The sequence below is a fragment of the Pinus tabuliformis genome, chromosome 1_2, assembly GCF_031772625.1.
Source record: "Pinus tabuliformis cultivar Carrire ecotype Pingquan chromosome 1_2, CPIR1, whole genome shotgun sequence".
Classification (NCBI taxonomy): domain Eukaryota; kingdom Viridiplantae; phylum Streptophyta; class Pinopsida; order Pinales; family Pinaceae; genus Pinus; species Pinus tabuliformis.
The window spans coordinates 1270112977-1270124779 of NC_142298.1; the positions used below are offsets into that span (position 1 = coordinate 1270112977).

The 11803-nt window shown below is 38.8% G+C and overlaps 1 pseudogene; it reads right to left on the bottom strand.

Moving 5' to 3' along the window:
• Window positions 1-1460: 1460 nt before the first annotated feature.
• On the bottom strand, window positions 1461-3332 carry LOC149210851 (cullin-1 pseudogene; annotated as a pseudogene).
• Window positions 3333-11803: the final 8471 nt, after the last annotated feature.

An 11803-nucleotide genomic window follows, 5' to 3' on the forward strand; every position in this document is an offset into this window, starting at 1 on the left:
TAATTGAGCTTAACACTGAGCTTAGTGTAAATTTGCGAGATTAGTGTAAATTGATCTAGCCACAAATAAGGTATTCACAAGCCATAGAAACTGGAAGTATCTTTGCAAGTGGTTCAATATGGTGTTTCCCTTGAGGGTGATATACTTACCATGTGATGACTCCACCCTTCTCTTGGACTCAACTAAAAGTTTCTCATACTTCTCCCACGGTAGAAGCTATCCTTGGAAATCCCAACAGCCAGGTAACACTTCTCTACTCCTCTAGTCAAAATTAGAGATGAAAATTGCAACTAACTTTGCCAGCCATTCACACATGTTTCAGCCCTATCCCTCACTTCCTTCTTCTGTTTCACTTTGGCGACTTCTATGATTACACCTATCCTATCAACAATGTCTATTTCCCTGAATTCATCAACTGATTTCTCATCTAGGAACTTCTCAGCAGCGTTGGGATTCCTAGCATTCTCCTCTTTTGTTGACTGGAAAGAGTATTGAGTTGTTTTTAATGCATGTTTCTATTAGTCACATCTACAGACAAATCCATTATCCTGAATTGTGGTCCAGATGGGAAGGACTACATTGACTCCGAAAACAAGGAAATGGAGAGGTTGTCTGAGATGGAAGGTAATTGTGCGTTTGCAGTCAAGATTAGTTGGTGAAAGACTTGTTTCTCTCCGGTCGAGAGCCCAATGTAATCATATAACTGTGTGGTCTCTGTATACTTCTCCAAATTCGGGGATTTCAGATAACGGATGGCGTCATGTATCAATCAAGGGGTGCCATCCAGAATTTTCTCCCTATTGGAGGAAATATAATAGTTTTTCTCTTTATTGAATGTGGCCATGAGACACGATATGAATTCTGGGAAACGGTACGCCGTTGGGGTGACTAAGTGGTACAACCCTATCTCAACGACTCGGAATGGGTCTTTCTTATCCAAGTAAATGCTATAGAATTCAATTTGAGGTCATATAAATTTAGAGGGAAGAAGGGATCATGAATTTCTCCCTCGGCTTCCATGAGGGGTTTGGTGCGGCTCAAGGGTTTTACCATGTTTAAAAAAACATTTATTTTTATTTAAATCATTTTTAATTTTTATAAAATAAAAGGTTTGGGCTTAATACTGATATAAAGACATGTATAAATGATGAAAGTTGAAACACCTCATATACATTAAGTTATGCATACATTAAATTGTGAAACTTTCAAGAAAGAAAAGAAAAGATATAAGAAAAAAAATGAAATTATAAAGCAATATCAATACTTTGATATTCAAATGGAAGTAGGAAATAAAAACTAATAATCATTACATCTTATGTATGGTCTTTGTCTTAAGCTACATATTTAGTAGGCTGGAGTTGTCTTTGTCCTAGGCTACATATTTTAATAGGGTGGAATCGTCTTTATCTGCTTCCAAATACTCCCTTGTTATCAATTCATCAATTCTTTTTTGGATAACTTTAATTTCTGGAGTGAATATCTTTTTGAAGTTCTTGAACACAATCCCTCATTAATTGTTGCTGATGCAAGACTTTTCTGACTTTCATTATTCGAACAATCACACAGTCTATTGTGTGACATCTTTCTTCATTAACCGATTCGATGACTTTCTTCTTCTCATCCACTTCCACTTTCACTTGTGGAAGTGTAATTTTAATCTTTATCTTTCGGGATTTATGTGTAAAACTGGGATTGAACTCAAAATGGTCAGTGGACGATATTGATTTATTCACAGGATTCTTGAGCAGAATATTATACTTTCCGCATGATACGGAATGTAATAGTCTAGTAACATCGTCGTCTTCCGAATTTACTTGTAATTGGGAAACGATTTCTTGATAGCTCATACTTCCAGCGTCATTGAATAATGATAACATCGCTGCTAGAAATGTTGGAACTGTTATTTCTATGGTCTTGCTATCGAATCTAGAAATGATGTCGCAGGTCCCCAGAGAATATATCCACGTAAGTTTGCGATGCTTATGGATTCCATAATAATATTCGTTGAACACCTGGACACATCTAGCCATCTCAGAAGGTTTATTCAGTTTCGAATGCTTGTAAGTTGGCCAAGCTGCCCTATTCAATACTTTAACCCCCAAAGATATTGGAAGGTCATTTGTAAAACTAGCTTCCATTTTCTTTGAGATATCAAAATCATTAATCATGATCTGCATGTTTAAGGTGAGAGTGCCACACTGGTTCTTCAACCTTGACAACATGTTCTTCTCGTGATGGATATTTATGCCCTTGTCGAACAATAATCTCTTAGCTAATTTTTTGCTGCAAAATTCTGTAAATAAATCCTTATCACTGACGTAATCGACAAGTTCCCCAATTTTTTCGAAAATGCTATCAATATGATCGTCGTCGTCCATGTGTACTTTTCCACTGCTAGCCTTCCTAACTACACTATCGCAAAATTCTGCTAATACCTCGGCACTTGGGTTTCCTCCCACGCTTTGATTGCGATGATTTTGAAATTCCTGCTTTGCATAACCATGCATATACTTTTCATGCATTTCAATAACCTTGTGGTGAAATTCATGCTTATCAGCAATATCCTCTGCCCATTTAATCAATGCTATTCCTTGGGTAGTTACATGTTGTTTCAAAATACTTGCAACGGGTTCCAAGCCCATGGGTATTTTACTAAAAAACCTATACATCCTGGAAAGGTTGTCTTTCTTATCATCCCTGAGCAACACAGCGCAACCCGAATCCTGTTTTTCCAAAAGTTGAATCTCATGGCGGGAAAGGAGTTCATATTGTATTGTCTCTACTAAATTCTGCTCGCTGCTCGAGTGCAAATAAGATGCAACCTTGTGCTTCTCATTTGTCAAGCATTTTTCAACTTTTACCATATATTGCGGGCAAGTTTCTTCAACAATCCATAAAGCGGCCTTTCGAGCATAGTAAGTTGCAGTGTCTTCAAACAAGGGCTTTTCAAGATCATTCTTGTAGCATTCCATACCAATTTCTAGAAAAATGTCCACAACGTGTTTCACCAAAGCCCCCTCAATCATCTCTCCCTCGCGCTCTCGCCTAATCAAATCCAACACACCATTCTTCACATCAATCCCCACCTCATCATACAAAAGCTCCCGGAAGCAGAGGAAGGCAACTTCTCTTAGAGTTGGCAGCACAACACCCGTCTTTCCTTTGACCAAGTAGAGATCCAAAGGAGAGAACACGGTTGACATGCGTCGGACCAGAACCTTGTAATTTTCCCAACGTTTCTCAAATTCTCTAACAGTCAACTCACCGTGTTGTTTTCTCAATGCTGGTAAAACAATCGAAACTATGTATTCTTCAAACGACTTCCTGTACATTTCATACAGTCACCGATCGTTGTCGTGAGGAGGCAGGTCTTGGGAGCACAGTCGGAAAATAGTGATATAAGTGTTCATAAACTCCTCAGCAAATAATTCATCATCGTTTAACTCTCCTTCTACTCTTTTTCTCAACTTTCGGATACATGTGGAGATCAAACCGCACGCTTCCTCCCACGTCTTCATTATAATCTCTTCTTTCTTTTCTTCCGCCCCAATAATTAAAGATTTCGACTCTGCGCAGCCCTGGCAATAACAAATATTATTCTTCCTGCGCGCCACTAAATAAAGATTTCGACTCTCGAGCGCCGGTAAAGATTTTGACTCGACTCTTCGCAACTCCCGCAAGAATGTTAGTGTTGGTAATTCAATGTATTGTGACAAATTCAATTCTATATTTATAGGACACCGGTCTCACACCTACTATTGGTAGTGTCTAAATATACAAATATGTTTCATTTCGCTTTATGTTTGAGCTTTTTTTCTTAGATTAGATTAGGCGGCTTATGTTGCTTCTGAAAAGATTTATCCAATGGAAGTGTTTTATTTCCGTGCTTTAATTGCTTTGCAAGGGGTTTTAAAATATGAATGGCTTTGCAAGGGGTTTTAAAATAGGAATGGATTTTCGTGAGGGTTTGGGTTTTAAAATAGGAATGCTTTTTTTTAAGCTATGATAATAGATTAAGTATACTTAATATGAATTTTATAGAGAAGAAGGTGAGAAAGTTTTATAGATAATTAACTAGTGGGGTCATGCGAAGGCTTAAGATTAAGGACATATTAAGATTTAGCTTCAATATCTTGTTCAATAAGGTGAAATAACTTTTCCAAAGGTCAAAATATGTCCCTCACGAGGGGATGGCCCCCTCTTCAAGTGGGATAATAAGTGGGAGCACATACTGGTTGAAATACCCCTTAGTGTGCCTTTTATCTGTAATCATTTGGCTAACAATTACCTCTTATTTGTGGATTTCATAAATCTGTTTCAATTGGCTTTTATCTTTGAGCTTTTCTTAGATTAGGTAGCATATGCTGATTTAATTAGCTTACAATGACATGTTTGGGTGGGTATGTAAATTAGCATGAAAGGGTGTTCCTTACATTACATGAAAGGGTGTTCTTAGTTTTAAAACAAGAATATTTTGGCTATTATTACAATCCAAATACACTTAATATGAATATCATTGAGATGAATGTGAGAAAGCTTTATAGACAACTAGAGGCCATGAGAAGGCCTAAGATTGAGGACATAAAAATCAATTTCAAGTTGAGAGGGTACTATAAGAGGAAGTGTAATGCCTTTTCAAATGAATTGTATCTCTAGAGATGGCTTAGAAAGGAGAGACCAAAAGGACTAAATTGTTAGAGGAAAAGGCATCGTATCTCGACGACAGCATTGTGAAAACATTGCTAATTGAATATCAAATATCCATAAAAGGCCTCCAAGTAGTTGTGGGTGATGAAAAACAAGGTGGCGATTTTGTTGAGATAGTCATTTGGGTACATGTGGAAGGAAATCCTCTCGAGGAGGTTCCTGAGGGAGTTCAATGTTTAGCTAATAGTTTTATGTCAATGATTATGCAAGCAATATTATAGTAGTAAAATATTAGCATTGTAATTGAGGATCATTTTGTTGTTTTACTAGAAATGAAAGAAGGAAGTTCCATGGAAGTATAGAAGTCATTGATGAAAGAGATGAAAGAAACCATGCTTATGTGGACAAGCAAGAGATGACTTAAATTGATTTGGGGTGTTTTAAAAATAACATTGTGAAGTTGCTAGTTGTGAAGTGGATTTAACTACATGAGTAGGTGATCTAATTGTATATTTGTGGCCACCCACTTGTTCCCCTTAGGCCCTCAACACTATTTATTCCCCTTAATTGTAGCATAGTTTACTATTTTTGGAGGGTTTTCAGGCCCTAAAATTCCAAATCTGTTTTGAGGCCCTAAACGATGATTTTTTTTTTGAAAAGCTAGAAAATCCATATTTTAGAGTAGGGCTTTGTAGATAAAAGTTGTAGTTCTTAGATAGATCTTTCTAACGAGGTATGGTGTGCATTAAAGGAAGATCGTGTGCCGAAAGTACGACCGTGAGAAGTTGGTGTACCAATTAACCCCAATCGGGCCCACAAACATTTGGTGCTTCATCTCTTAATGTTAGGTTTTTTGATCTGCTGGGTTTTCCTTTGTTTCTCAATAATAAAGAGACATGTGAACCTCACTGGAAGGAAGTTTAGAGGCATGTAACCGCCACATCTCTTCTCAGAGATAAGCTACCATCGCCTGGACTAGTTTATTTCCATGTTGCATGTAAACAATTTTTAGGAATTTGTTATCAATGAATTGAAGTTTAGTTTTTGTTGTGTCTCTATGTCTCTATTTAAATTTGTATTTAATTTCATTCCTGCATAAATTTGGATTCGCAAAGGGGCACCTTTCCAAAAGCCACTTAGAATCATTGATAACCAACACCGCATGAAGGGTATGAAAAATATTTGTGAACTTTAGCATGTGATATTCCCCTCCTTGTAGAAGCATTGTCCACTTTATGTACTTATATTCATAGCTCTCGAAAGGTTAATATTTTTCCTTCATGGCCTCTCATAAAGAATTCCAAGTGGTGTGCCTAAAAATAGTCAGGGTTCCCTATTTTTCCTCTACTCATAGTAGGTTTCCCACCAGTTCTTGACATGGGGGATGACTTTAAGGGGTGGAAAAGTAATATTTTCCCTATTGGAAAAATAATGAACAAAAAAATATCCTTCTAATAGATTTAATAATTTATGTACGACATCTGCATCTATCTGGCCTTCAAATATGTGAATGTCAAACTTGACTTTTACCATAAAGGGAGTTTCACATCTAGGGTAGTTGATGGATGAATATGTGTCACTTGAGGGCATCCGCTTAAGTATTTAGACAAAGTTGTCCATCATCTCGTTCCTTTGTCACTCAACACCTTCTTCGAGCAATATTTTTAGAGCATCACCTACTCCCTCATCTTTATTTTTTTTCCATTGCAGGTCATTCATGTTGACGAGGTTGGTCTTGCAATGGTTCAACTAGTTCAATCCTTAACTCCTTATACCCCTATCTCGTTGGTGACATACATAGAAAAACAGAGAAAGAGAAAATCGCTCTAATACCATTGATCCAAATTTGTGCAGGAACAAAATGAAATTTAGATTTAAATAGAGACATAAAGATACAACAAAAAATGAACTTCAATTCATTGATAAAAAAATACTCAAAATTATTTAAACTGGCCTTTAGTTGGAAATGAACTACCTCGGGAGATGGTAGACTGTCTCTGAGAAGAGATGTGGCAGCTACATTCCTTTGAACTGTCTTCTAATGAGGCTGACATGCCTTTTTATTAGAGTGGTTAGGGATGCCCTATCTTGAATGACTTGGATCTTAGCTAGATCGAAATTCACACCTTTCCCATTAATGATGTTAACCAAATATTGGACCTCGCTCATGCCAAAGGTGCATTTCTCTAAGTTGGCACATATTTTGTGTTGTTGCAAGGTTTGAAGGACCTATTGAATGTGTTGTAAGTTCTCTTCCCAAATCTTCCTAAAGATAAGTATGTCATACAGATATACAACAGTCAACGAATTGGTAAAACGCCACAAGATGCCATCCATTAGCCTTATAAAATTTTCAGTTGTATTTTTCAACCCAAAAGGCATGAACAAGCGCTCAAAAAGGCCCTCCTTGGATTTGAAGGTGATATTCCATACGTCCGTGGATTCTAATGGAGCTTGGTGATAACCATACATTTTTTTGCTGAAGCAAGAGTAGGACCTTCTTTACCATTACTATTATACAAACTTTACAAAAAGCCACTCTGAAAAGTGGCGAAGGAGATCAACCTCCCAAAGGAACTGAGAATGGGCCTAGGTAGAAGACTTCGACACAAAAAACTTACCTTTCAACACATCAAAGCTAAACAAGAAAAAGCCAAAAATGAACCTAAGTAGTGGATGAACCAAAGCGAAAGAAAAAAGGGCCCCACCGACCTTCCAAGACCTGGAGAGAATCGAGCCCCACAGAAACCATACAACAAAGAGGGGCCCACGCTAAACCCGTTGAAAAACAAATCTTTCATCAAAATCTACAATGAAGAACTGTCGGGCCCTATCCAACAACTCCAAACAAAATCGCAAAGGAGAGAAGCACGCCACTTAACTGGCATCGCCTCGAACCTGCTCGACCTATCGCCGTCGTTGATTTGTAAAATTGGATCTGATGGTCAAGGGACATATCGCACCCACCAAGAATACCATACATTAGCATGTGATGGGGCCCCATCAAACTGCTCGTTCGATCCCGAGCATTGATTTCCCTCGCTCCATCAGATGGATGAGCTGAAAATCGCACGCCCGAAGTCATCACCCTTTAGGGAGCGGGGAGAGTGGTTTTTGGATCGGGCACTCCACCACGTGTCCTGCTCTCTATGGCATCGCTGCCAAAAAATTAAAACCACTTTTGACATAAAAGAGGTGTGATTTCTACGAAACCGCTCCCTGGCAGTATTGACATTAGCCAATGAAAAAATTGGGTGATCCGGAAGTTTAGATGTTGCTTTCTTCGGTTAGGGAAACTCTATCGCCAGTTGCGGAGAATATTCTTGATTGTGGTCAACAATGCTGCCAACTTTGTCTTACCTCCCATTGTGTACCTTTCGGTCCAACCTTGTGAAGCCCTCTGACTGCCATCCAAAACTAGTTGGATTCTATTTGTTTGCTTCTATACTCTTCTTTTTCCTCCTTCGCCTGGTTATGACAGAGTTTTTTCAGATTGCTCTGCCCCATTGTGCTCCACCTCCTTAAATTTGTGTTGTCCTTGCAACTGACACCTTTATTGGCTAGAATGTCCGCTAATTTGTTGGCCTTTCTCCTCACATGAATAAATCTGAGAGTATGAAGTTCCTGTAGATTTACTTGAATCCTATGTAGAAGTTGAGTTAACCTCCAGTGTTTTGTGACCATTTCCGACCCTGTTCCATTACTGATTCTCTTGGCTACATTTATGACTAACTCTGAATCCCTTCTATTATGATATTTTGACAACTGTTTTGTATAAAAAATTCTAAGCATTGTTCCAAGGCCATTAGTTCTACCATGTTGTTAGTGGCTTTTCCTAAGTGTCCATGGAAGAGGTAGATTATGCTACTTGTATCATCCCTTAGAACTCCCCCCAAGCCAGCCACCCTCGAGTTGACTTTGGAAGTTCCATAAATGTTGTACTTTAAAAAACTTTCAGGGGGAGGATGCCAAAATTCCTCCACCTTATCTCTCATCCTTGCTTTCCTGTCTATACCTTGAGGAATAAGCCCCTGCATGTCTAATAGTTGGAGCATTCTTAACTCTTCTACTGAGGGAGGATTTTTGGGGAGATTCCTAACCGTGGTGCCAACTGTCTCCTTAAGTTGTTTTACGATCAGCTTCACCAAGCTAAGCGAGTCAATCTTTACCTCTTTGAATATTCTTTTGTTCCTTTCTTTCCACACATTCCAAATAATGAAGCTCGACAAGAGATCCCTAGCTGTATTGAGAACATCATTATGAGAAAAATTATTCCTCCAATTGTTAGGAGTGTTAGCAATACTTTCTTTGTCTCTATCAGACTATTTAAAGATGTTGGTAAAAAAACCCATATCCTGTCGGTGAAGATACAGTTGTTGAGAAGATGCTCGATGGTCTCCTCATGGGCCTACAGAGATGACATCTGCAGGGTCCCAGCATGCCCCTTTTTTTAAGGTTGTCCCAGGTTAAAATTTTCCTGTGGTGAACTAACCACATGAAGAGTTTTATTTTCATCCAACCTTTGTGTCTCCAAAGCTTCTGCCAAGTTTTATTTGGAGCTTGGGGTTCCTGATCAAGGAGAAAACCTTTAGCTTCCTTAATATAAAAATTTCCCTCTTTGTCATTACCCCATCTCAGTTGGTCCTGCCCTTCCGTTACTAAAATTATTCTCTGATCCAGCAATTTCTTAAGGGACTCTACTTTACTGTTGAGGGTCCTATCCTCTTTGCCCTCTATTTTTTTCCAAATTCTCCATATTCCAACATTATGTGGATTCTCCCAAAAGTCTTTCACCTTTACTAAACCTTGATTGCCAGTCTCATGCTTGAGGCCTAAAAATTCTTCCTTCAGTAGATTAGGTTCTTGTTGCCATTTTTCCTCCCAGAAAAGTGCCAGATCTCCCTCTCTGATTTCCCAGAAACTATTTTTTTGAACCACTTCTCTATTCTCCCAGGCCTTGTTCCATATGTGGGAGCCTTTCACTGTTACAGTCATATGTATGATTTTAGAAGCCGGCCAGGCATTGGCATATTTTTCCTTCTAGATGCTTGCCCATTGAGCTTTAGGATCCTTAACCCACCTCCACCAAAGTTTGGCTCCAAGAGCCTTGTTGAGAATCTCAAGATTGTCCAAACCAAAGCCTCCTTGGTTCTTGGGTTTGCAGATCTTTTCCCATGAGACTAAAGCCCATTTTTTCCTTGTTTCCTCTTTGCCCCAAAGAAAATCTTATTGAATATTCTGAAATTGCTGTAAGACTCCTATTGGAGCTGGGAGGTCTGATAGCATAAAGATTGGGATTGCTTGGAGAACTGCTTTAGTATGAACCAATCTACCAGCTAAATTTAAAGATCTATTTGTCCATTTCCTGACTTTGTCTTTCATTTTAGTTATTAGAGGATCCCATATACTGTTGTGTCGAGGTTTAGCTGTAAGAGGAACTCCCAAATACTTAGATGGAAGGGATTCTCTTTGAAAGCCTAAAATTCTAGAGACATTTCTCTGGATGGCAATATGAGTGTTAAAGAAAAAGACTTTTGATTTGGAAAGGTTTACTTCCATACCTGTAGCCTTCGTGAAGTAATTCAAAATTTGTTTGTAAGCAAGTGCTTCTTTAACTGTGGGAATTCCCTGTAACATGGTATCATATACAAACTGTTGATGAGTCAGAACTTGACCATTCTCCGAAAGTTGGAGTCCTTGAATTTTTCCCATTACTATTGCATGCTTAATGGACCGACCCAACCCTTCCATCATGAGGATGAAGAGAAAAGGAGAAAGCATATCTCCCTGTCTAAGACCCCTGGAAGGGAGAAAAAGTTCAAAAGGAGAGCCATTCACTAAAATTGAAAATCTAGAAGAAGTCATAAGGGCCATGACCCATCTGACCCAATTATGATCGAAACCAAATGTTGTGAGCACTTTTTTAATGTACATCCAATTTACTTTGTCATATGCTTTGGCTATGTCCAATTCCATGATCATGCCCACTCTCTTGTTGCAAGTTAACGAGTGAACCACCTCATGAGCTTGAATTATGTTTTCCAGAATTTGTCTTCCTTTCACGTACCCTGTTTGTTCCCCGGAGATGAGCGTGGGCAGCAGGGGTTTGAGTCTGTTAGCCACAACCTTGGAAATTATCTTGTAGAAAGCATTGCATAAGGCGATGGGCCTATATCTCTCTGGTGTTTGAGAATTATCCTGTTTTGGAATAAGGGCAATAAAGGAGGTATTGAGAGATTTCAAAATGGTCCTGTTCCGCCTGGAGTCTTTGACAATTTTGACAATATCCCTTTTAACAATATTCCAGCAGTCTTTGAAGAAATCCACATTAAATCCATCTGGACCTGGTGCCTTGCCATTTTTCATTTCCTTGAGGACCTTGTTGGGGGGAAAAGTATCTAATGCAGAATGCCTTTATCCCACTCTGAAGGTGATAGTACTTCAGCAACAACTGAATGCAAAGTTATTCAAAGTTTCTTCTTTATGAGATGAGAGAGGGAAGAAAAGGATGATCTACTAACCGTTATCTTGCGCTAATAGTCGATCCAGTCTTCACTCCTTGCTGCTTGCTCCTAGCTCCTTGCCCTTTCACTGGCCCAGCTAGGCACAGATCTTGTAAAAGCACAAGAAAAGGAAACTACAAGAAGCATACATCCATAATCGATTATAGGATTAGCATAAATCAAATATACAAGCATATATTCATCATAAAGACACATGCATATAGAAGAACCTCAAATACTTTATTGATAATAGAAGTAAAGTTCTGAGAGAGTTACAACCACAATGGGCCCAATCCAGCAACACCTCCCAGCTGAAAGAAATATCCTCTTCACCTCCTTCAAGAACAACACCCAATAGCTCTATACACAAACCAACAACACTTCCTTACTTGCACAAAATTCCAGCCTCCCTAGACCTCATGAGAGAGCTCTATATATAGGGTTTTGGAGAAAGGATGAGTCATCTCGAGACTGGCCTGAAGCTGACTTGTGTCCTCTCCCACTTTAGTTAATCTTCAGTTCTTGAGTCCACTTGGAGAATCTTGCTTCCACTTGGAGATCAGGACCCTCTTACTCATCACTAGGCGAATTCCTTGACCCAAGTGTCAGTTTGGAAGCTTCCTGGGCAGTTGACACCTTGCAGAATGACTGTG